At 48.1% G+C, this 22,094-nt stretch overlaps 1 pseudogene; it reads left to right on the top strand.

Moving 5' to 3' along the window:
* Positions 1-22,094, top strand: part of LOC140949787 (uncharacterized) — a 181,326-nt pseudogene that overhangs the window by 34,567 nt on the left and 124,665 nt on the right.

The following is a 22,094-nucleotide window of genomic DNA, read 5'->3' on the forward strand; positions in this document are numbered from 1 at the left end:
ATCGTCTTGCAGTAAGCGTGCAATGGGTGCGGACCAGTTTAAGACACTCAGTAATTAATTTAGAGAGCCTAGTTGTAGTGCATGAACTTGAACCTGCAATAAATCTTGCCTTGTTTGGTGTCTTGTGAAGTTTAGGAATCCAATATATCTGTGGCAAGCTTTTCTCCTTCTGTTGTAATTTGATGTCAAATACATCCTCCGGTGGTGGCTAGCACTCCCTTGGCCCACTCATCAGGCCTGTAGAGGGTTGTTCGTTTCTATATTAATACACAGATGGGAAGTCGTTGCTTGCACGTCCATTTTTATTGTTATGAAACTTTTTAAACAATTACAAGTAATACGAATAGTCTCTTTTTCTGACGCAATTGTTTTAAAATTCCAGTAACTTGTATCTGATGTGGTAACAGAGGATGAACTGCAAGCAACAGACTGCCAGTTAGTCGGTTTAGTGAAACAAAAAACCCAAAACAAATAGCTTTGAAACATAATATAATAAATGAAAGAGAGAGAAGGAGAATAAAAGCTTGTTTCAAGATATGTGAATAACCCTTTAACTTTCACTTTATACTTTATGGTGATTGAAAGAGTGTTATCTATCAATTGTATACTGATGTCAGTGGAAGGCTTAGTCACACCCTTGACAATGTCTGGATTTCTTCTTGATGAAAGACTTGTTATTAGTACTATTCTATTTCACTTAGTCTCTCATTTTTCAACAGGGTTATAAGGTTATGCGTGGAGTTGTACAGCAAGAATCCACATACTCTTGGTCCACTGCGAAAATTCTTATATCTACCGAGTAACCGCACCATCAGGTAATTGTTGTAGAGTTCCATCCAGTAGCCAAATGAAACATTCATTGACACTACGCTCTAATAGGATACCAAACCAAACTTTACAAGTTTTTGGTCATCTTACTGATCTACCTTCAACACAGTTCCAAAGAAATAATTCATTGTATAATATTCATTAGAATAATTATTTTATTTTTTTCAAGGTACTAAAAGAACAAAACCCCCCAACGTCCAGGATGCGATTCAAATATTTTGAAATGGTGCCTCGAAGAAGCTAGAGCGAATAATTTAAAGCCAGATGCCTACATGGGTGGCTTCATTTTAGATGAAATGAAAATCCAGGTTGGTAATTTATTATTACTACTGATTTGTATGCAATAATTCTGGTCATTATACATTTTGTGGAACCTGCCCGCCTACAGTACCCCTCCCCTCAGCCAACAGTTTGCCCTAATTGAGAACAAGGTAGTGTTAATGTTGGCTTAGGGGAGGGGTAGGTGGGAAGTTTACCAAAAATGCATAATGATCTAAACACCAACCCCCCAACCCCCCCCCCCCCCAAAAAAAAATGATTGAATACAAGGAACACTTCTGTGGTATTTAATCAAAAAATGACACTGATAACTGACTAGATTTTTTTATTGGAGGAACAATATATCTTTTTGCACTGTATACTGAAGTTATGCATAAACATGATCCTCTTAATTTCAAATGTAAATACTGTTAAATTAACCTGCTCAACATACAAATGGCTCAGTTTCATTTAAAAAAAGTAAGTAACTTGAAATGATTTTATTTAAAACTATAAGGAAATCTTAGTATGCTTAATTAGTAGAGGGGACTTCCAGCTAAATTGTGATCCAAATAAAAGCTAAAGCTAAATCTTTACTTTATGTATCTAGAATATATACTTCATATTTGTCGTTAATCATATCAACAAAAATTATAAACACTCAAGTGAACAGAAACATCATTTTGAGGGCCCTCAAAAAATTTTTGGTTGTTTGTTTCGTTTTTAAGTTTCATCTAGATAGCACCACTTGATATTAAAGCCCTGAGTACAACGGCCCTTTTACAACTTGCTTACATGTTCATAATTGTTTTCACAAAATAAAAGATAACAGGTAATTGAGCACAAAAGAAGGAAAAGTGTTAGTATGGTGCCCAACCTTACTGTCTGGGACTAACTGTTCTTTTTTTCTCCTTCAGCACAACTTTAAGAAGATACGTAACAACATTTTGAAGAGTTCGACAGATGAATCTGGAACCCGTTGCCTGACTTCAAGAGGGAAGACCATAACATAGGACCAGTTCTGGAAAGTGTTCAATTATGATCAAGGCGAATTTTCCATGTCCCTCTACCACAAGCTTACAGTGGATCATTTTCAGTTAGACCCTGCATCCAAAATGCGTAACCATCTCGCAGAAGACGTGTTCGATAGGAACATGTTGGCCCTCATGAAGGTATTTTTCAGTTCCAAAGGCGTGCATTCTGTATTCTGCCAGTCTAAAATAATAATAATAAAAAAGAAAGATTTGTTCATAATTTCCTTAAAAGATTAACTGGCAATACATCTAATTGTATACTTATAGTTGGTACTAAGCTTTTTTAACTCAATTTACATGTCTGATTGATCTCTACAATTGTCTTTCAAAGTTACAATAGTATATGATTGTAATAATTTGTTAACTTATTAATATTTAAATGTACTAATGGTTCAATTTTTTTATTCGGAAATTTTAGACTTATAAGAGTCACCTTGTTAGCAACTTGTAGACCTAAAATAACAGCAAAAGTAATATGCAGGAGGACGTGACATGCCGAAACATCTAACTTCCGCTGTGAAACCTCTGAGAACCTTTCTTTCATTCAAGGATTTTAATCTTTTGAAGTCGCTAGCCGCGTCGGTTCGCTCCTTTTTTAATTTTATGACTGCTTGAAATTCTCCTTGTTTACATGTTACTTAGTTTCTTAGTAGCGAGAGAAAAATACTAGGCTCAGTAGATTCTGTATCGAACGTTGTTGTATTGTGTGAATGAAACCCTCAGTATGTTAGGTACACAACAGTAAATTTCGCTTTTAATTCGATTTCATTCCTGTGTAACATCTCGTTTGTTTTGTTTGATATGTCCTCTTGAAATATTTGCCGTTGAGATTGTATGTTATCAAAGGCCGTTTTCATCCACAGCCACATTAATTTGGCTTATAAAACTCCGTTCACAATTCGCGACCTCAGATCTCGCACAATTACAGCCGCCACGCAAGCGAAAGATGCAGTCCGTGTTCGATCTGCAACACAGTTGGAACAACATACGTTTTACTTCAAAATTAACTGTGGGTTGATGCAGTGTGGTCCTTTGTGAATTTAGTAAAAAGCTCCAAAGCATTGCACAAGTGAGTTAAGCAGTAAAGTAGAGTAACTAAAGAGCTTGATTTTCAATATTTATTTACCCGCTGTCGAGAGCCGGGACTGGGTTGTTCGTGATAAAACTTATGATATTCAGCCAACTGTCAAGATTACAAGTAAACTTGAAGACGTCGCATGAGTGTATCACCTTTTTCTTTTTGTTATTAGGTTTTAAGCGGATTTTTTTAATCCGATAGAAGATCAGAACTATATCATCAGGTAACTATTCCACGCTGGCTACCGCCATCGTTGGCAGCAATTCATATCGCGCTTCTGTGACTCAGCGTGGGACGCATGATGATAGCTCTGCTCTGATTGGATATTACCAAGAAGGCGTGAAAAATATTCCGCGAAAGCTATTTCTATAAATAATTTTTCGCCGGAAAGACTTGACTCCAAGGGCTACCTCTAAAGGAGACCAATCTGGGCGTGGCCCAACCTTTTTTTGACGCCTCAAAGCGATCATTTTAAACTTTGATCACATGAATCGATTAAATAAAACAAATTAAATGTATATAATTTTTTAATATTTCTTCGAGTGCAACCATAAAGAAACATTTACGAAACAACCTAAGCGAGACCAAAATCTGAAATTTACGCCCCTAAGTGAGACGACGAGCATCCCCTCCCCTTTCATTTGGGAGCTTCTTACCAAAATACGCTCCCAATACAGCAGCCACCTGGGGCGAATCTATCTTTTTTTGGACCGGGTCTGGGGGCATGTTCCTCTGGAAAATTGTGAAATTTAGGTCCTCAGAAAAGTGGTTTCCTGCGTTTTAAGGGATAATTGTAGGTTGTCACATGCCTTTGAAACGACGCCTTTTTAAAAATATTTTAAACATGGACTTATTCTTAAAACTTTACAATAATCGAGACCATACCCTGCGAAAACAGCCTGAGCCGTTCCTCCCCGCTCCTCGTTGCTTGGAACGTTTAACTAGGGCGAGAAAAAAAATGTCCAAAGCGACGCGGAGCAGGGAGTAACGACTGTTTTCGCAGGCTGTCGAGAACAATGTCGAAAATAAATCTGAAAGAACGGTTAGAAAATTTGTATTTGCCAAGTGCTCTAAAAAGATAACTCTTGGGTTTCATCAAAAATGGAATCAACAATCATTTAAACCAGGAAAAGACTTTCCTCTATCAATGTATTTTTCTTTTCATCACAGTCATTTTTCAAAAGACAACATATAGTGTTTGTTGGCGATGTATGTCCACCTACGTTTTTCGATAGAAACCGAACGTGTTAAACTTTTTCATTTCGGTTTAGGGGGCTCGAACGAACCACTCTAACCACCCCTTGTTCCGCCCCAGGCCAATTACCTCTGTGAGTCTTCAGGTTAGCAAGGTTTAATAACTTCATTTCCGAAGAGAGCGGGACTATCATTGCGCAGACGACTCAAACCAATCCTCTTGATTCTTTCTAACTTTTTGGGAAAATCTAGATCTATTATAGAATATTATATAATAGCCGATTAGATCGTTATACTCTGATAGGAGTTAGTTACACCCTTGAGGCTAGCTGTAATACTGGTTTTGTAAGCAATCAGTTAAATTGTTTATTTGAGGGCTTTTTTGAAATTTTCAATTTAGACATTGACGCGTGTGCAAACAACACTGACAACTGTGATATGAACGCTTACTGTAACAATACCGTGGGGTCTTACAACTGCACCTGTTATGCTGAATACACAGGAAATGGAACGAGTTGCATTGGTGTGTAAATTTTAATGTCTTGGTTTTTAATGAATAACAAGCTATTTCACTGAGGATATGGTAGTTAACTAAAAACTTATTTACGCTGGAATAAGGCTTAATTAATTTATCATATTTTAGGTACAGTGTACGATACATCTTTTCAATTGTGGTGGAAAAGGTGATTGCGAACAACATAAGACTATTTCCCAAAACAACTTGTTCCTTCGCCTATGGATATTATTACAAACTTTTGCGCACTCACTTCACTTGAAATGATATAATAAATTATAAAATGAAAAACATGTGTCTGAAAAGTAAAATGCTATGTAATTTTAAAATATCTTAACTGTTAATACGTGAAGAAATGTTCTGGCAGTCATATAAATGGAAGCAATTTATTTTGCAAGAGAAGCCTCAGCAATAACAAAAAACTAACAAAGAACTTCATCAGTAGGGTTGGACCCCGCGGCACCTCCGCGTTAAAAGTGTGGTACCGAACTAAATATGCGATGAAGTTACCTATTACAAGTGAATTTTTAATTATGCCCAGAGAACGACATGAATGCAGGTTAACTAATTCATATAATTATGAACTAAGAATATGAAATAATATCAGAGGATAGTAGTGAATAGGGCTCCACTAGGTCCCGACCAATCAGAATGCAGCAGAAATGGTTGTGAACCAATCAGAATCAAGCATTTAGTCCATGTGACCAAAATGACGTCACAAGCTCCCATATTTGGGCATCCAATTCACGTGACCCCATGGGGAAAAGAACACGCACACACAAGAGGTTGATCCACATTCTTCACATAGTTTTAATGACCGCGTAAAGCCTGGTAACAAGTGGGACGTGTGTGAGGTCCTAGTGAAGTCACGCCCATTTTTATTTCTTACAAATCTAATAGCAGATCGAGTTCATCCCCAATCTTCTCGTAGCCATAGGGATAGCTGGATCGAGTAGACACATCGATGACGCGCTTGTCAAACACCAACTAGCCTGTGCCAGGCTCTCAGATAGTATAATGGGAACGTATTAAAACGAGCAAAGCGAAAATAAGACGCGCACGACTTGGGAAAGGGGGCGGTGGCGGCGGGAAAAATGGGAGAGAGAGCCTGTTAGCATTTCTTTACCGACCCTCTTCCGCCCATTTTTGTCACGTCTGGATTCGGCTGTCAAAACTGTTAACACTTCAGTTAGCTACAATCATTCTCAAGTTTCTCGCGTGAGAATTGCACGCGACGCGAACTCCTTGTGCGATGTGTGGAAATTTATGTCTTCGAATTCGTTATCCTGTGAGTGCATCCGTTTTTTTTGGCTCTAGTTTATAGCAATAAAAGGGGGCGGTAAGTTTTTTCCTCTGTTGGGTAGGTCATGCTCTGGAAGGTTCTACATTGTCACTGAGCAAATGTGACTTTAGCCGCTTGTTTCACACTGAGAGGTCATGGCACACATATCGATTTACTGTGGCAGTTGTTTCTGATCGACAGGAATTGCCCTCTGATGAGAGAGCATTTTCTTTGACCTCTTTTGAAGCGTAAAGCTTTTTATTGCGGCTGAATAAGGGTTTTAATTTTCTCCAAAGTGCCTTCTGGATCTGACTAACTAAGTGATTTTCTTTAGTCCGTGAATTAATGTAATATTTTTCTGCAATGTTGTATCACGCTGGGCCCAGCTCGTTAGTTTTCTTTGCAGAAAGTTAAATTATCACGGATAGTGATTTACAGATCCAGAATTATAAGAATGAAGTGCAGCTTAAACTTAAGCTACATCAACTAAAGTAGAATTGCATTGTGACTCAGTAAACTCTAGCTTAATAGTGTTTCTCTTAAAATAGTGTGAGTCTTTTGACTGGAGCGCGTAGTTTCTCCCTTGGTAACAGCGGAATAAGCTTAACAAATAACAGTCTTTGGACTGTTTTGTTATTGTCACTTTGTAATCAACCAGGACTCCGGATTACCGAAAACAATTTCGCACTTTCCTTCTCTCGCTTTCTTCTCGTCCTCCTCTCCCTCTTCACCGATGCCAAATAGCTGCGGCCGAAAATCCAAGCTTCTTCAGTTGTTCCACTTGGTCTCGCATTTTAGATATCAGCGGCGAAACGACTATTATCGTAGAGTTTTCTAGGGTTAGAGCAGCTTTAGCCAAGCGTGGGAATAGCTGAAAGATTAAAGTTTTGCTGAAACCGGTGGGCATAATACCGAAAACATCTTTACCGCGAGCCAAGTCGCAGACACTTGTCTAAAGCACAAGAGAACGGGGATTCATGAAGATCACACGCGCGATTCGCGTTAGCCATCTTGGTGATGACAAACTGATGACCACGCTACTAGGTGATGATGTTAACTGTCACAATTGACCAATCAGATGGTATATCAGGAGCTGATATACCGGAACAGGCCGTTAAAAAAATGCGTACAGGCTCCGCCGCCCTGTCTCTCCCCAGCCCGCGCGCGTTTTTCGCATTTCTTATTATTGAACGACTTTCCACCACCATCTCGGAGCCTGGAACAGGCTAAACACCAACCCATACTGCTTCACGCGCGGAACCACTTGAATTTGTTTCTTCTCTTGATCCCGTGTGAAATGATAAGGAGTGACAATGTTCAAATTTCGGCGAGAGTCCTGAGGCGAGTCTAATTCCGAGAGAATGTTCTCTTTCATGGTGTGAAAATTAAGAATGGCCGACCCCCGAACATTCAGGGTGAAACCGCGGACCTTGCACACCACTTTACCTGCGCGAGTCGTGTACCCATAATTCTTGGCGCCCCCCGAAACAAACTCAGTGATGACGTCTCCGTCCAATTCATCCGTCATGTCCCCCAGAAAATCGCCCGTGGTGATAGAGGGTTGACCCGGACGCCACTTGTACACCACACTGTCGGTATCATAGTAAAGCACTTGCTGTTGAAGGGTGTCGAGGGACTCGTAGAGCTTGAGCCGAGCATGGCACGTGGTGAAAGCCGCCACAAAGATATTGGTCTTGGTGCCTTTGACGGCATTGTCTTGGACACTGGTGTAAACGGCCTCCAAAATGTCGTCGGTACAGAGACGGAGCGTACTGAGATCGAGAGCCGCATCGGAGATGAGATTGAACAAATGGGCGGGGTTTTGGACAGTGACGGTGGTGGGTTTGTTCATCCGCTCCCCAAACTTGCCCCAGAAACTGTTCAGCATGAGCTTGGCCGTGGCCTTGCGACCGGGATTTTTGGCAATGCTGGCAATGTCCAGTCGGATCCCCTCCCGTTCCTGGTAACGAAGAATATACTCTCGTTTTTGCTCGAGGGTCTGACACCAACCGGGCCACCCCGCGGATTCTTGTTTCAACTTGAGCCAAGTGTTGACGTAAGGGGCGAAAAGACCCGTTTGACGTTGCTCAGGGGGAAAATGCCAGACTTCGTGGATCTTGATGAGGGTGTACCCTTTTTCCACAGCTTTGACCAGCTCGGGGGTGCACCAGGTCCCACGTAGCGTGCGATCCGCGTCCGAATGAGGGCAATACTGGGTTCGGGTCAACATGGGTTGGGCCTGCTCTGTCTGGACACAGGCACGGCAGAGAGGAAAGGTGAGCTTTTGGCCACAGCGTACAGGCAAGACGGGGTGGAACAGGCCAGCCGGAGGCAGAATGTCCACCGTAGCAATACCAAAATAGGACTCCAGGGACTGGTCGGCGGGTTGGGTGATGATCTTGGGATGACCGATAGGGTAAGGGCAGTTCTTATTCACCCACGGGTACAAGGAGGTCACATCCACATAGCGTATTTCCTCCCCCTCTTCAGCCACGGCATGGAGAGCCACCGCACCGGTGCGACCCCCAAAAAAGGCGTCACGGGGTTCCAGGGGAGCCACCAGATCAAAAGAAGCCAGAAACTGAGAGACAGCGGGCTCGTCATCAACCAGTCGGCCCCATTCACATTCCCACATTTCGATGACGTTGTAACCCGCTCGGAGCAGGGCCATGCGTTTGGAGAGCGTGGCTTGATACAGTTCTTCCACGCTTCGATCTGGCACTGCATAATGTTTGACATTTCTCATGGGATAACAGCGGGGACAGCCATGATAGAGACACCCATGAAATTCGTAGACGGTACGGGTCAAGGGATCGTAGCCATCGACAAAATAACTGTTCACAAGGGTCCGGACAAACTGCTCGCCCCCATTCCGGACATGTCGAATGCGATCGGCACTGGCTCCCTCCTTGGGAAGGAGATGTTCCTGATAGTACAGCCATTGCAGGGCCTTGAGGGATTGGTTGACTTGGGCCCCTCGCCAACCCCCTAGTGGTTCGACGGCAATGGTATCGGGGGTTAAATGATGCTTGCGCCAATAGAGATTGCAGGCACTGGCGATGGTGATGCATTTGGCCATGGGATTGAAGCCAGCCTGCCGTTCAAATTCTTGTTGAAAAGCTTCACACCCCGCTTTCAACAGAGCCACATCCGATTTGCAGTACTCGATCATTTCTTGACGGAAATCAAAACGCACGTTACGACGGACTTGGTCGGCATGCCAACGCGTCAGTTCGTCTTTCTTTTTGGCCATCATACCCTCGGGATCGTAAAATTCCAAATCGGGGATGCGGCCCACATACTGTTGATGATCCGGGGTATTGAACAAATGCGGAAAAAATCCGGTCAAATTGAAGGTGCTGGGAAAGGAGGCGAGTGGAATGGGCAAGAAACACAACGAGTCAATGAATTTGAGGGGTCCACTCTTGAAAGACAGGACTTTGGCGCCCACCGTCAGTTGATCCACCACCTCGCGTTGTTGCTGGTACAGTTCATGCAAAATAAACATACCGTCAAACCCTTTCAAATTGTGAAACACCACGAGAATCTCCCGTTCACCCTCTGTGTCCGGGAGAACCGTGAGATCATCCAAATCGCGCAAAAATTGCAGAGCACAGTCCTCCCCGTCCAATACATGAATGGTGGTTTCTTCACTGGACGAATAACACAACAAATTGGCCACAAACACGCCTTTCGCATTCTGCATGGCTTCAAAATCGGCGTAAACAAACAGGGGAGGGGGTGGCGCCACCATGCTACCTCCCCCCTCCTCTGTGGGTTCAGTCTCCTCATTCTCGACCACGGGTTGAATGTAGCACTTATGGTATTGGATGGACACCCATTCTTGACACACGGGACACTTGGCGTACCCACACTGACGTTTGTTAGGGACGACCGTGTACTGGGCCTGGCACTTGAGACAGGTTTTGATGGATTGACATTGCTTGCTGACCACATGATGATGTTTGCATTGGCTGCCGTAAAACTTGCGATGACATAAGGGGCAATGGTCTGTGGGGCGGGTGCCACGCACATAATCTTGACAATCAAATCGACCACACGCTTTGCAGCGTCTCCCTTGACAAGTGTGATGGGTCCGATCGTTAGTGTTGAACCCTCGTTCACAGTCCAGGCAATAATAGGAGCGATTGACAAACGCAGGAAACGACGTGCAGCCATCAAAATGATCGTTGGATTTCAATAAACGAATCTGATGGGGGGCATCAGGGCCTTTGAAGATGAGAAAAAAGGGTTTCATCCGGGTCATCACCAGCAATTGATATTGAGGCCCCAACGCCTGTTGAAATTGACGCAGCTCGGGTAAACCACAGGGACCCTCAGCCACTCCCGCTTGCTGATGGAGGGCTTGGGCTTGACGTAACTGCACAGGACGCCCCCGTTTGAGATTGTCCCAGTCGCGAAACCCGTCCACCCCTTGATCTTTATGGCAATGGGCTCGCATAGTGACGATAGCGCGAGCACAGCATAGGGCATCTCTGTTTCGAATGGTGATAATACATTTTTTTTTCTTGTTGTCTCGATCCAGGCATAGACGTCCTGCATTGCGTTGTTTACGATGGCCTGTTCCTGGACCAGGCATAGACACAAACACCACATCCACTTGGAAACCGCGATCGGGGTTGAAGGCTTCATTGCTATTCAACTTGCCGGCTAACGTAGCTAACATTTCATCCAATCGTGCCGTGCGTTGTAAAAATTCCCCGACGGTAAAATTGGCTGTTTGATAAGCATGGGTGAACCCATGCGCTGTAATGGCAAAATTCACAAAATGATGGGCAGGTCGCTGCTCGCGGCCCAGTTCTGTTTCAATGGCTTGATGGAGTGCTTCGGTCAAAGCCATACCAATATTGTCTCCAGGGACAGGATCCCGCAATTGCCGTAATTGCGCATTGAATTGCGCCCGCTCCACCACATCACGCCAGCGGCGTCGTCGACCGATGGGTTGCATGGTGAATTGAAAGAGAGGGCCACGGGCGGCAGCCCCTCCCAATTGTTCCCACCGATCATAGGTGCGGTCCAATAGAGCATCCCCCTCTTCGTCCTCACTGAAAGGATACGCCTCCGCCATGACAGCGGCAACCAATTTGAATTTTCCCGCGCTGGACGTGGACTTTTATAGACCTTCTCACGTGATCTCTCCTGCACTGGGATTGGTGGACCAAGCTCAGGTGAGAGTCAGGTGAGGGGGTTGATCGACAAGAAGAAGATCAGGGGTGGTCCCCCCCATGGGTACAGACTCCTTCCATCTCCTCTAGGCCTGGACCGAGATCAGTGATTGGTGGAGAATCCTCTAGATAAAGTCTGTCGTTCAGAACAGACGTCAGTTGCGTTTGAGATGCCTAACAAAGATCCAGAGAAAGCGAAACAATTGAAGCACGAGTGGTACGTGAGAAACAAAGAGAGATTGTTGCAGCAGAAACGTGAACGGCGGGAGGCCCAGAAAAAGGTGAAACCACCCAAACCGCCTAAACCAGCCCCGACACCCGAACAGACGGCGAGAGCCCGAGAGTTCAACCGACTGGCCTGTCAACGGTATCGAACCAAAAACGCGGCCTATGTACGCTTGCTGAACCCGGACTACTACCATTGGAACCGCGAACATATTGTACAGCAGCAGCGGGACCGACGTGCCAGGGATCGTCAAAGCAGGGAAAGTCCATTCAGAAAGTTACGGGCCTTGGCGGACGTGTGTGCTGCCCGTTTACTCGAATTGCAGCATGGATACGCCCAGATCGAGCCGAAAAAAGAGGGACCCCGAGCTCAATAAACGGAACCAAAAACTCTATCGGCAACGACAGTATGCGTCCGTGAACGGTATCGAGAAAGTGAAAGCCCTTCACCGTCGACGCTACCACGAACGTATGGCGCGGATGAAGGCCAACGGGGAGTATGAGGCCTTCAAGGCCAAAAAGGTCCAGGAGGGTATGCGACGCTACTATGGCATGTCCGAGGAACAAGGCACCCAAGTGAAACGCAGGAACGCACAAGCCCAAAAAAACTGGATGGCGAAAATGAAGGAGGAGGGGACCTTCGAGGCGTACAAAGAACGCGTGAATGCGCGGCGGCGACAACTCCGGGACGAGAAACAACGAGCATTAGGGGAGGATGGGTGGAGAGCGTTGCAGAAAGAAAAATATCAGAAGCGGATGGCGTCCCTACGAAATCAACGATTGGCCGAGCATTTGGAACGTCCTTTTCCCCTCCCGTGGTTGCCGTTAGACTGGTCCGACTCCGAGCCTGAAGAGGACCCTGTACAATCGACTCGTTCAAACGCGTTACAACAATTGCAGCAGTATTTGTAAGAACAAAGATGAGTTTATTAAAACATGTGATTATATCATTCAATCTTGTTATGACTGTGTTCAAATTAATTACATGCCCAATCTCAGTTTGGTTTTCATAATGCGTCTGACAATACGCTCCGTCAGGGTTTTGCGGCCAGGGAGTTGATCAATCTTGGCAATCATCTTGCGATCCGCCACCCATTTATCTTTCAATGTCTTGGCTTTATCGTAGTCCATGTCATGCACTTTCGCAATCCTGTCTAACCGGTTGATGCCGGGATCCCCACGGGCCAAACGTTTTTTCAAATGGGTGCCAGGGCCCATGTACTGATAGCCGGGCCAATGAAATTCAATACCCGTCTTGTTGAGGAGGTTTTGCACATCAAATAACTTGCCCCCGCGTTGCGATCGTCGTCGTCGCCTCGGTCGGGCACGGGAGGCAGCCGTAGCACGACGTCTCCGTCCCATCACGGGGTTTTCCACGATTTCCAATCCAAGGCTTTCTTGGCCAGACTTTAGCCTTTCTTTTTGGCCACTTCCGCCGCTTTCTTTCTAAGATGTTTCTTAATAGCTGGAGAGAGCGTGGAAGAAACCGAGGTCGATTTCGATGTACCAGGCAACCCTTCGGCCAAGTCGGCACTGCTCACTTGGGGCGTAAACTTGAGTTTCTTTTTAGCACTAGGGGTGATGTTCGGTTTAGGTGGGACAGGTGGTTTTCTGGGTCCAGCCGGCGTGGAGCCTTGTTTTATACCTTTGGTGGCTTTGACCAATTGCGTGAACCACGCTTGCATAGGCCCCGCCTCAAAATCATCGTCGCCGGGGGTCGTAGCCCCTGCTGCGGTCACACCCCCCGTCGGGGCCCCAAAGGGGTGACGCACTTTTTTGGTCCAATGGCGTAATTGACGGCTCACGGCTTTGAGTTGCGGTCGTTTCCAGGCATCGAGGACCTCGCTGGTCAGGAGGACATGTTGTTTGGCCGCCAAATCCGCGGCTTTACTCAAGCGAGTGTCTTCCACCAATTCTTGTTTATACTTCTCTTTTAATTGTAAAAAAGCAGGGGCGTTGTCCACCGTGGTGCTCACCATCTCGGGTTCCATGATGCAACTGACGTGTCTTGTCTAGCGCATGCAACGTTTATAACATCGGTAGAGTTCAGGCCAGAGGGCGCCGCCTGTTTGAGCCATCATGATGGCGCGTCGTCGTTTCACCGAATGCGCGGGTTTGGCCATGGCGCGTTAACTCTGGGCATGGGGTTTGAGCAACGTGATGGTATGTCGAGAGCGGGGCACGGTGCCACGGAGCGTGTTCATCACCAATTCACTGATGGCATTGATCTGATCCGCATTCGCCATCCGCAACAATTCTTGTCGTTTATGTTGATTGGCTTCTTGTAAGACACTTTTCAAGAACGGGGCTTGACGTTCCATGCGCCACGCCATGCTGAAGGTTAAGGAATTGCCACGACCCAGCTCTATTTATGGTAAATTGGGCCCCACACTGGCGACATAGTTCCCCATGATAATGCTGTTGCATATGACGTCGACATCGCTGACACAACGCGGCCTCGATCTCCTCCGTCCACTCTAACGTCATTGTGATGGCTTTACGGGGGGATCTAGTCCGGTCGACGAACACGGATCCTGGGTTTGTATTTCCTGAGCCACAAAGGCGAGAGAGCCATTGCCAACAGCGGTAACTTAGCGCCGCGTTGCAGACCGCGTCGACGGCGTCGCTTTCGGGGGACATAACGGTGTCGGCGTCCATTGGGTCCACGGACCATCCTCAATTGACGTCTAGGTCCCTATCCAGCGTGTCTTTTATAGCCTTCTCAGCGTTTTTTAAACCCACCCCAACCCGTTCGACCTAACATCCGCTGAACCCGTCGTTGAATGAATGCCTCTTGCTTGGCACTGATCTTGCCCACTTTTTTCTTTTTTTTCAAGGCGATGGCTGCACCGACGGCAATAGGGAGGAGGAGCGGGAGAATACCTCCTCGTTGCTTTCGGCGTCGTGTTCGTCGTCGTGGACCACAATGCATGATAATCCCTTATCTGTCCAACGAAAGACACGCCTCTTGTCTTTTTATACTATTTTTTCACATGATGGAACAATTAAACGATTCCCCCGCATAGCGTTTTCGTTTGCCAGATTCCCACTCTCGTGTGCGTTTGTCAATAATGGCTTGGGCTCGCTTTTGTTGATGATCCCCGATGGCTTTGGTGATCCCATACCCGGCTTTGAGAATCCCGAGAGGCAAGCCGGGCCCGACACCCCCCACTTGACCACACCGTCGTCGTTTGGCGGGTCGGCGACGCCGAGTCGTGGTGCGCTTGCGTTTGCGTTGGGGCCCCATGACAGTTCTAAGCGCTGACCACCGCCAGCCTCTTTTATACATTTTCACATCACACTGCACCCCGTTTTTTTGGCGTACCCCTTCTTGACCAACCACGTGTTGTACGAATCCCTCGTGCCACTGGCACGATACTGGCGTTTATAGTCGGCCACCCGTTGTTTGGCGGACTTGACTTCGGCTTTGGAAGGCGTCTTCCACATATCCTTGTCCTTCAACAACTCAATGCCTTTCTTCCAATCCACGACGAACGGTACCGTCCCACCCTTCATCCTACGTCGACGTCGTGGGCGTTTGCGTTTGGTGCTTCGACATTTGCCACACATAGCGCTTCGACATTGGCCACACATGGTTTTGGGACGGTCGAAGGAAGGACCCCTGTTTTTATATCTTTTTTTTTCACGAGCGTCGACCCCGTCCACGGGCTCGGCCACGGCCACGGCCACGGCCTCGGCGGGGTGGTGCAGGGGGCGGACTTGGACTGGAGGTTCGCGTGGACGTGCGACGTACCGACGGTCGCCCTCTCTCTTCATACACGGTGGTGACGGTATTGGTATGCGTGATATTGCGAATGCGTCTCCCTCGAGCCCGTTCTTGAGCATCTTCGTTCAGCAAATCCAACCGTCGCCTTAATCCTCGCCGTCGATCATCGTCGTCATCATCTTCATCCTCCTCCTCCGACGGAGGGGAGGAATCGGGGGACGGTGGAGAGGGCACGCGGGGACGTCGTCGCGGTTGTTTGGCGGCAATGGTGGGACGGCCCGTAGGGGTCGTCACCGTGGAGGTGGTGGTCCTGGTGTCTGCTCCAGCACTGCGTCGGGCGGTGGAGGGGCGGGAGGGAGCCGTGGTGGTCGTGGCGGTGGTGACAGGGCGTGGTCTGGGTCGTCTGGAGCTGGTGGTAGTGGTGGTGGCCGTAGAGCGTGTGCGGGTGGACGTGGTGGGACGGGTTTGGATGGCTGTCGTGGTGATAGTGGGTGGTGGAGGTGGCGGTGCCGTGGTGGTGGTGCCTGTGCCTGCCACGGTGGGTAAGGTGAACGCCTCCAAGGCATCGTCCACATTGACTGGGTAGGTCAAGTTAAAATCCTCAATCTCTTGATCCAATTGGGCTCGATCCACGGGTCGGGTCAATTTCGCGACCATGTCCGTCATGCTACTGAGATCTGGGGAAGGGGCGGTGGGCGAGCCCACCCCGGCGGGCGAGAAAGTCGGGGTGTCCATGCGGACCGATAAGTCACGTTGTTGTCCGCCTTCTCTTTGCCGACGGACCCTGGCGAGTTCTCGTTGCAGCTCGTTTTCGAACGGCAGGGACATCCACGGGAAGGGTATGGACTTGCGCCTTGCCTTCTCGGGGCGTTAAATGACTCCACAAGCGGTATCGATCATCCGACGCGTGATGCACATCCAACATCAAATAGCCAAAGGGACGGGACGTGATGCGTTTAAATAGGCGCAAGACTTGACGCCATCGGTCGGGAAAGGCTTGCAGTAAAATGGTCCGTATGCCCGTTTGATCCCGGGGGTTCTTGAAGGCCACAATGTAATGCGCGTTGCGATTAATGGTCATGGAAAATTTGCCAGGCGGGAATAAATCTTGCGTCAAATACAAGACGGTGATGTTGCGATGATGGGAATCTTTGGTGAACAAATCCAACACGCGTTTGTCCTGTCCCCCTTCTTCCATCAAATCGTCCAACACCAGCACCCCGCCGCGCGTCCGGCCAAACCATTGGGTCAAATGACGGGGGTCCGGTAACCCGCGATGAAACTGAATCCCATCTTTCTTTTGCATACGATCAAACCGGGGTTGCCATCGGTCGTACGCATAGACAATCTTGTGGGGTTTGACTTGAAACACGTTAAGGTACCGTAACCATTGTTCCACTAACTCGCTCTTGCCGCTCCCCGACGGGCCAGCCACAATCACACTACTGGGGTGTCGAATCATCCTTCCCACGGTCAAGGGTGACGTCGATAATGACCCGTGGCCCCTTTAGCGCCCATGCGTTTATACCGTTTGCTGCGTCCCAATTTATATCCGATTTTATACGCTTTGGCCAACACGCTCATGATGCCCCGCCCGTTTTGACGAAAGCGGGGTCGTCGGGAGGAAGCGCGTCGTCGTCGTCGTCTGCGACTGGGCATGCCGTCCAATACTCGTGGTAGAGTCGTGGCGATTCGAACTGAATCAGTTGTTCCATCGTCTCTCTTAAATGCGTTTCACCCATGGTGTCCATGTACTGTTTGAGGGAGACCCAGTCCTGGTCTTGGGCCAGTTGTCGGGCCATTAACCAATGATACCCATCCCAGGCATCCACCCCTTGGACGGTGTTCACCCGTTCAATGGGGTGTAACCACCAATACAGGGTTTCTTCTAACATGAAGGCGTCAATCACACGCTGGACATCCCCTCGCGTAATCATGATGAGAGTTCAAATGACCACTCTTTCACCACACATCTCGTTTTATGATGTTTTTTATTTTCAACACTCACAAGGATTACAAAGCATAAAGGCCTGGCGGCTAACATTTTGCATTTTGCCCTCCCTCCTCTGGGCGGGCATCGACTTCATCTTGTACTTCTTGTTTAATCACCCGTTTCAACTGCTCGGCCACTTTCTGATCATTCAACACTAAATTGTCGCAACTCCATTGCCCCAAAAAGTCTTGATACGACTGGCCTTGGGCTCGGGCTTTCAAGAAAAATAACGCATAATGGCCACAGGTCTGACTATCCAGGGCTTGCAGGGTCATGTCACTGCGGATCAGGTGCTTCCATTGACTCCAACATTGGTGCAGGTCTGGGTTGGTGTACACGTGCAGGGGTAGACCATAACTGTCAAAGATCTCGCACTTGTTCTGTTCCGTCCACAGACCCAACCAATGTTGTCCCGGTTCTCCCGCCGGATCGGTGTTGACAATGTAGGCTTGACGGACACTCTTGGGGGGTGAACGGGGTAACTGGTCGGCGGGGTACACGCCATGAAACACGCGTCGCAAGGTGGGATCTTCTAGGGCCAACGCTCGCAACACCCTATCACTGAGCGCCACAAACTCCATGCCCGGTGTCTTCTGTCTTCTGAATCCATCTCAGCCGTTGATGTTGTACTTTATACCTCCCATATGATTGATCTCATACATGTTTTCATACTCGCTCCAGACCAACACGGTGATGTTGTGATTGACAGCCGCTGCAAAATCAATGATCAGTCGCACATTGCCCGATTGACGGGGGTTGCGATACTGAGGATCATCGGCTTTTCCACTGGGCACATTGTTGAATAGGAACAACGTGCAGTTCTTGCCTTGTCCCCAATCACCAGGCAGCAGCATGGGAATCTTGTCTTCATTGTAGGCACCCATGGCTTGTAGAAATCGATCGTACCCCAGTAGATCTTCATAGGCTTGATCTCCAGTCAGTTGCAGGGTTCTGTAAGGGTATTCTTCTCCATTCAAGGTCTGACGTATCTGGGTGACACCAAACTTTTCAAAGGCAAAGGGGTATCTTTGTAGGTCGCCATTGAAGGTATTGGAATGCAATAACCCGACCATCACTCGGTCAGGAAATCGACCCACAAACACATTGTCTTGTTCCCACTGGGTGGTTCGTCCATCGAAGGAAAAGGTACGGATTTCGCTCCGCACCACTGGGTAGCGGGCAATTTGTTTGCCCAGCTGTCTTTCTTTCTGCAGTCTGACATAGACACTGGCATTCAAGGTCACTTTTCTCATCAGCAAGGTGACTTTGATGTCTTCTGGGTGAATGGCTGGAAATTTTTTAGCAACCAAGGTGCCTTTGTTGGGGGTGCCCATCATGTAGACGGTGTTGGGGTTGAGGAAGAGTTCAAAGTCCATCTGGACATTGGGGACCAACAATTTGCCTGTTCTGAGGGGTGGCAAATGGGGGCGGATGAGGAACGTGTGCCAATTTTTGCTCAGCAATCGGCTCGTCAAGGCACGCAATTCTGCATTCCCACTCCAATTCGCTTGGGTGGGGATATCCGAATTGGCTCCTGTGGCTCCCATGATATTCACCACATTGACTGCATTGACCCATCCTTGGGGGGCTAACTTGGTGGCTCCTTCTTCTCGGTTGTAATTCAGGAGGGTTTCTAGGTAGGCTCTGTAATGGTAGGTGTTGCTCTGTTCCGTCATGAGGACCCCATTCATGCTCAGGGTGATATCTCGAAAGATGGAGTGTCCAAAATTGTTGACGCAGTACGTGCTCTTGGAATTGTTGGCATCAGACGCTGCGGTCAAATCAGCGCTCAACCCATTATACCCAGCGGCTGGATCGGTCAGACGGACTTTGACTTTGAATCGGAGGGAATTGGTATCGTAATAATCGTCGGAGCCCGGGATGGAGAACGTGATGGGCTGGATACCCGTCAAGGCGGGTTGAAACTCCACCTCCCGAGAGGCTTCGTACCGATAATCCACATCGGGCACGTCAAACAGTTGGAGCGACATGATGCGGTCTGTCCCTGGGGTTCAACGGAGTCCTCTTTTTATACCTTTTCGTAGTCTGTACCAATCATGAATGGGATGTGCGACGGGAAAAGGGCGATGAGGAAAATCGATTTGGATGCGTTTTTTTAACTTGCGGAAGACGTTGCCCCCTTTCATCCGTTGCCTCCTGGCTTTGGCTTGGTTGGCCCATAACACCTTTCTGAGATCCCCCCCTTTCATCTGGCGCACTTGTCGAAGCATCCTCTTCTCTATGGAGAGCGGGTCCAACAGGCGGGAGGAGGTATGCATCAAGGGATAGCGCGCCGTGGTGGACTTGCCAAAGATCGTGCCCCCGATTTGGTACGGCGAGATGAACCGTCCACGGGCACGTTGCCGTCGAATGCGATTTTGCGTTTTGAGAAAACCACCCACGCGTACCATGTTTAACGTCCAAAGATGTCCCGTATACGTTGGGTCGCTCTTTTATAGGTTTTTTTGGCTTGGTGTTTGCCGCCCGCCCACACCATGGCGGGGGCTTTCCGTTTCAACCCACGGCTCAGTTGCACACTTCGATCCGCCCACGTGTCCGCGGCACTCTTGCCTCGTTGAATATCTCACAGTCCCGCTTGAGCTTGCTGCACGATCAGGGGTCCCACTATTTTGATCAACTCTTCGTCCAACCCCCGGCCCTCTTGCGAGGTGAGCACGGGCGTGTGGTACCGCGTTAAACTGCCTCCGCGCATTTGGTCGGTTCACGTCGAGGTGCTTTTTGGATCCTCGAGACATGGGAAGGGCTTTTTATAGCTGTTTGAGACCGATGGTCACTAGGGTTTTGCCTGGGGGTAAGATGGCCAGGGGTCCACTGGTACTGGCAATTTCCACTTCCAAGATATCCAATTGTTGTCCTCGCACTTTGATCCATTGATGGTGCAGGGGGTTCCGCGGTGCTTTCCCCATCGCCGGTTCTCAACAATTGCACTTCCCGTAACAGGGGAAACTTGCCACTGCCCACCACGGTGGATTCCACCAGATCCGAATAGACCATGACGGTGCGTTTACGGGTCCCCACAATCTTTTCAAACGAGGCATTCAGGTTGTTGATCTGCCATTCGAAGCCCATGTACAATCTCATCCATACCACATTATCAATCGTCATGATCGTAAAGGCTCGACTGGTCTGCCTCACACCTAGGTACTGCTCGCCTTCCCAATTGTAAAACCGCCGTTGTTGACTGCCAACTGGACTGGTGGTCTCATTATAGTTGCCTGCAGGCGCCGTGAATTGCAAATTGGGACCAATGTCAAAGGAACCTGTGACATTGGCTGTTTTGCCTGTCTTTCTGGTCAACAAGCCAAACTTCAGGGCAATGTCCAAGTTGATGTAAAATTCCACCACGTTGGCTTGGGTGCTGTTAGTCAAATCCTTTTGGGGCACCCCATGAATCACCAGGGCATCCTCTTTCCACGTCAGTCGGGGCATCGCGTGTTTTTTGATGCTCACGATCGGTCTTGAATCGCCATCATGGGTCATCAAATGATTTTGTTGTTGCACAAGTGTTTTCATGGTATAGTTATGCACTTCTTGACTCACGCGTTTCCAAAAATCAGTCCCTGTGGCCACGATTTGATTCATATTCATGATATCTTCCAATTCGATTTGACCATTGAGTAAAGGAGCCTCTACACGCAGATACCCTGAGGTGGATGGGTTGCCTGTGTCTGTCCATTTACGGATGATTTTTGGGTACTTGAATCGAACCACTTTGGTATGAGGATCCGCGGCGATGATGGCATTGCTCTGGCCTTGATCCGGGACCGTCAGGGACATCAAGGAGGCATGCCACCCCGCGCCCGGTAACACCAGCCGTTCGGGCAATCGCACCTTGAAACTGTTGTTGGCATTGTTGGGAAACTCGTTGGTGGGATCGCTGACCAGTGTCAGGCGTTTAATCTCGTTCATCCTGAAGAGGAGTGGTCCCCTCTGAACAGGGTCAGGATCCTTTTATAGCCATTGGTTCACTTTCTGTTTGCTGCGAGGGACGCGTCCCACCAACGAATTGAAGGTGGATTGTTTGGGATGAAAACACACTTGCTGAGCAATGTTGGGAAAGGCCCGGGCCAATTCCATCAGGGTCATGCAAGTCTTGGGTTTGGGGGGTTTCTTCTTGCGCATCGGTGGATGACGACCCGCGCACAGGCGGTGTTGTTTTTTCTTGGGTGGGGACCGCAAGGCCCCTCGTTTCTTGGCATACTCTTCGGCTCGATGGTAGGCATTGGCGTACGCCCATTGCTGCTTGGTCGGACTGGCCAACTTTTCCCACCACGGTTGGGTTTGCCGTTGTTCGGCCGCTTTCTTCTGAATGAATTTCAGCACGTCGGCGTCGCTGGTGGGAGTGGGGGTGTAACTGGCTCGCGGTCGGCTGGAGTCCGCCTGCACCTCATCTAGAAACCGCACCCGCTTTTTTCTTTTTCGAGGGGTGATTTTGACGCGGACCATGTTTACGCGGGAATCCAACTATCGTACTTGGCCGGCCACCCTTTCCACCGGACCAACACCCGGCGTCCTTGGCGTTTCAACACTTTTTCGACCCGAAATAACGAGTCGTCCGACACTTGCACTTTTTGAACATCGGGTTCGTAAAACGTGCCTTTTATAGGCGTGCCGTCCCATTCACTGAGTCGATAAGTGACGATCGGATGACGACGGACGTGCGTAACCACAAACACTTCTTCCGTCCACCCGGGCAAATACCCTTTTTTGAAGTGACGATGTTTCTTATTGAGACGCACCCGATCCCCTACTCG

This window comes from Porites lutea, chromosome 10 (genome assembly GCF_958299795.1).
Source record: "Porites lutea chromosome 10, jaPorLute2.1, whole genome shotgun sequence".
Lineage (NCBI taxonomy): Eukaryota > Metazoa > Cnidaria > Anthozoa > Scleractinia > Poritidae > Porites > Porites lutea.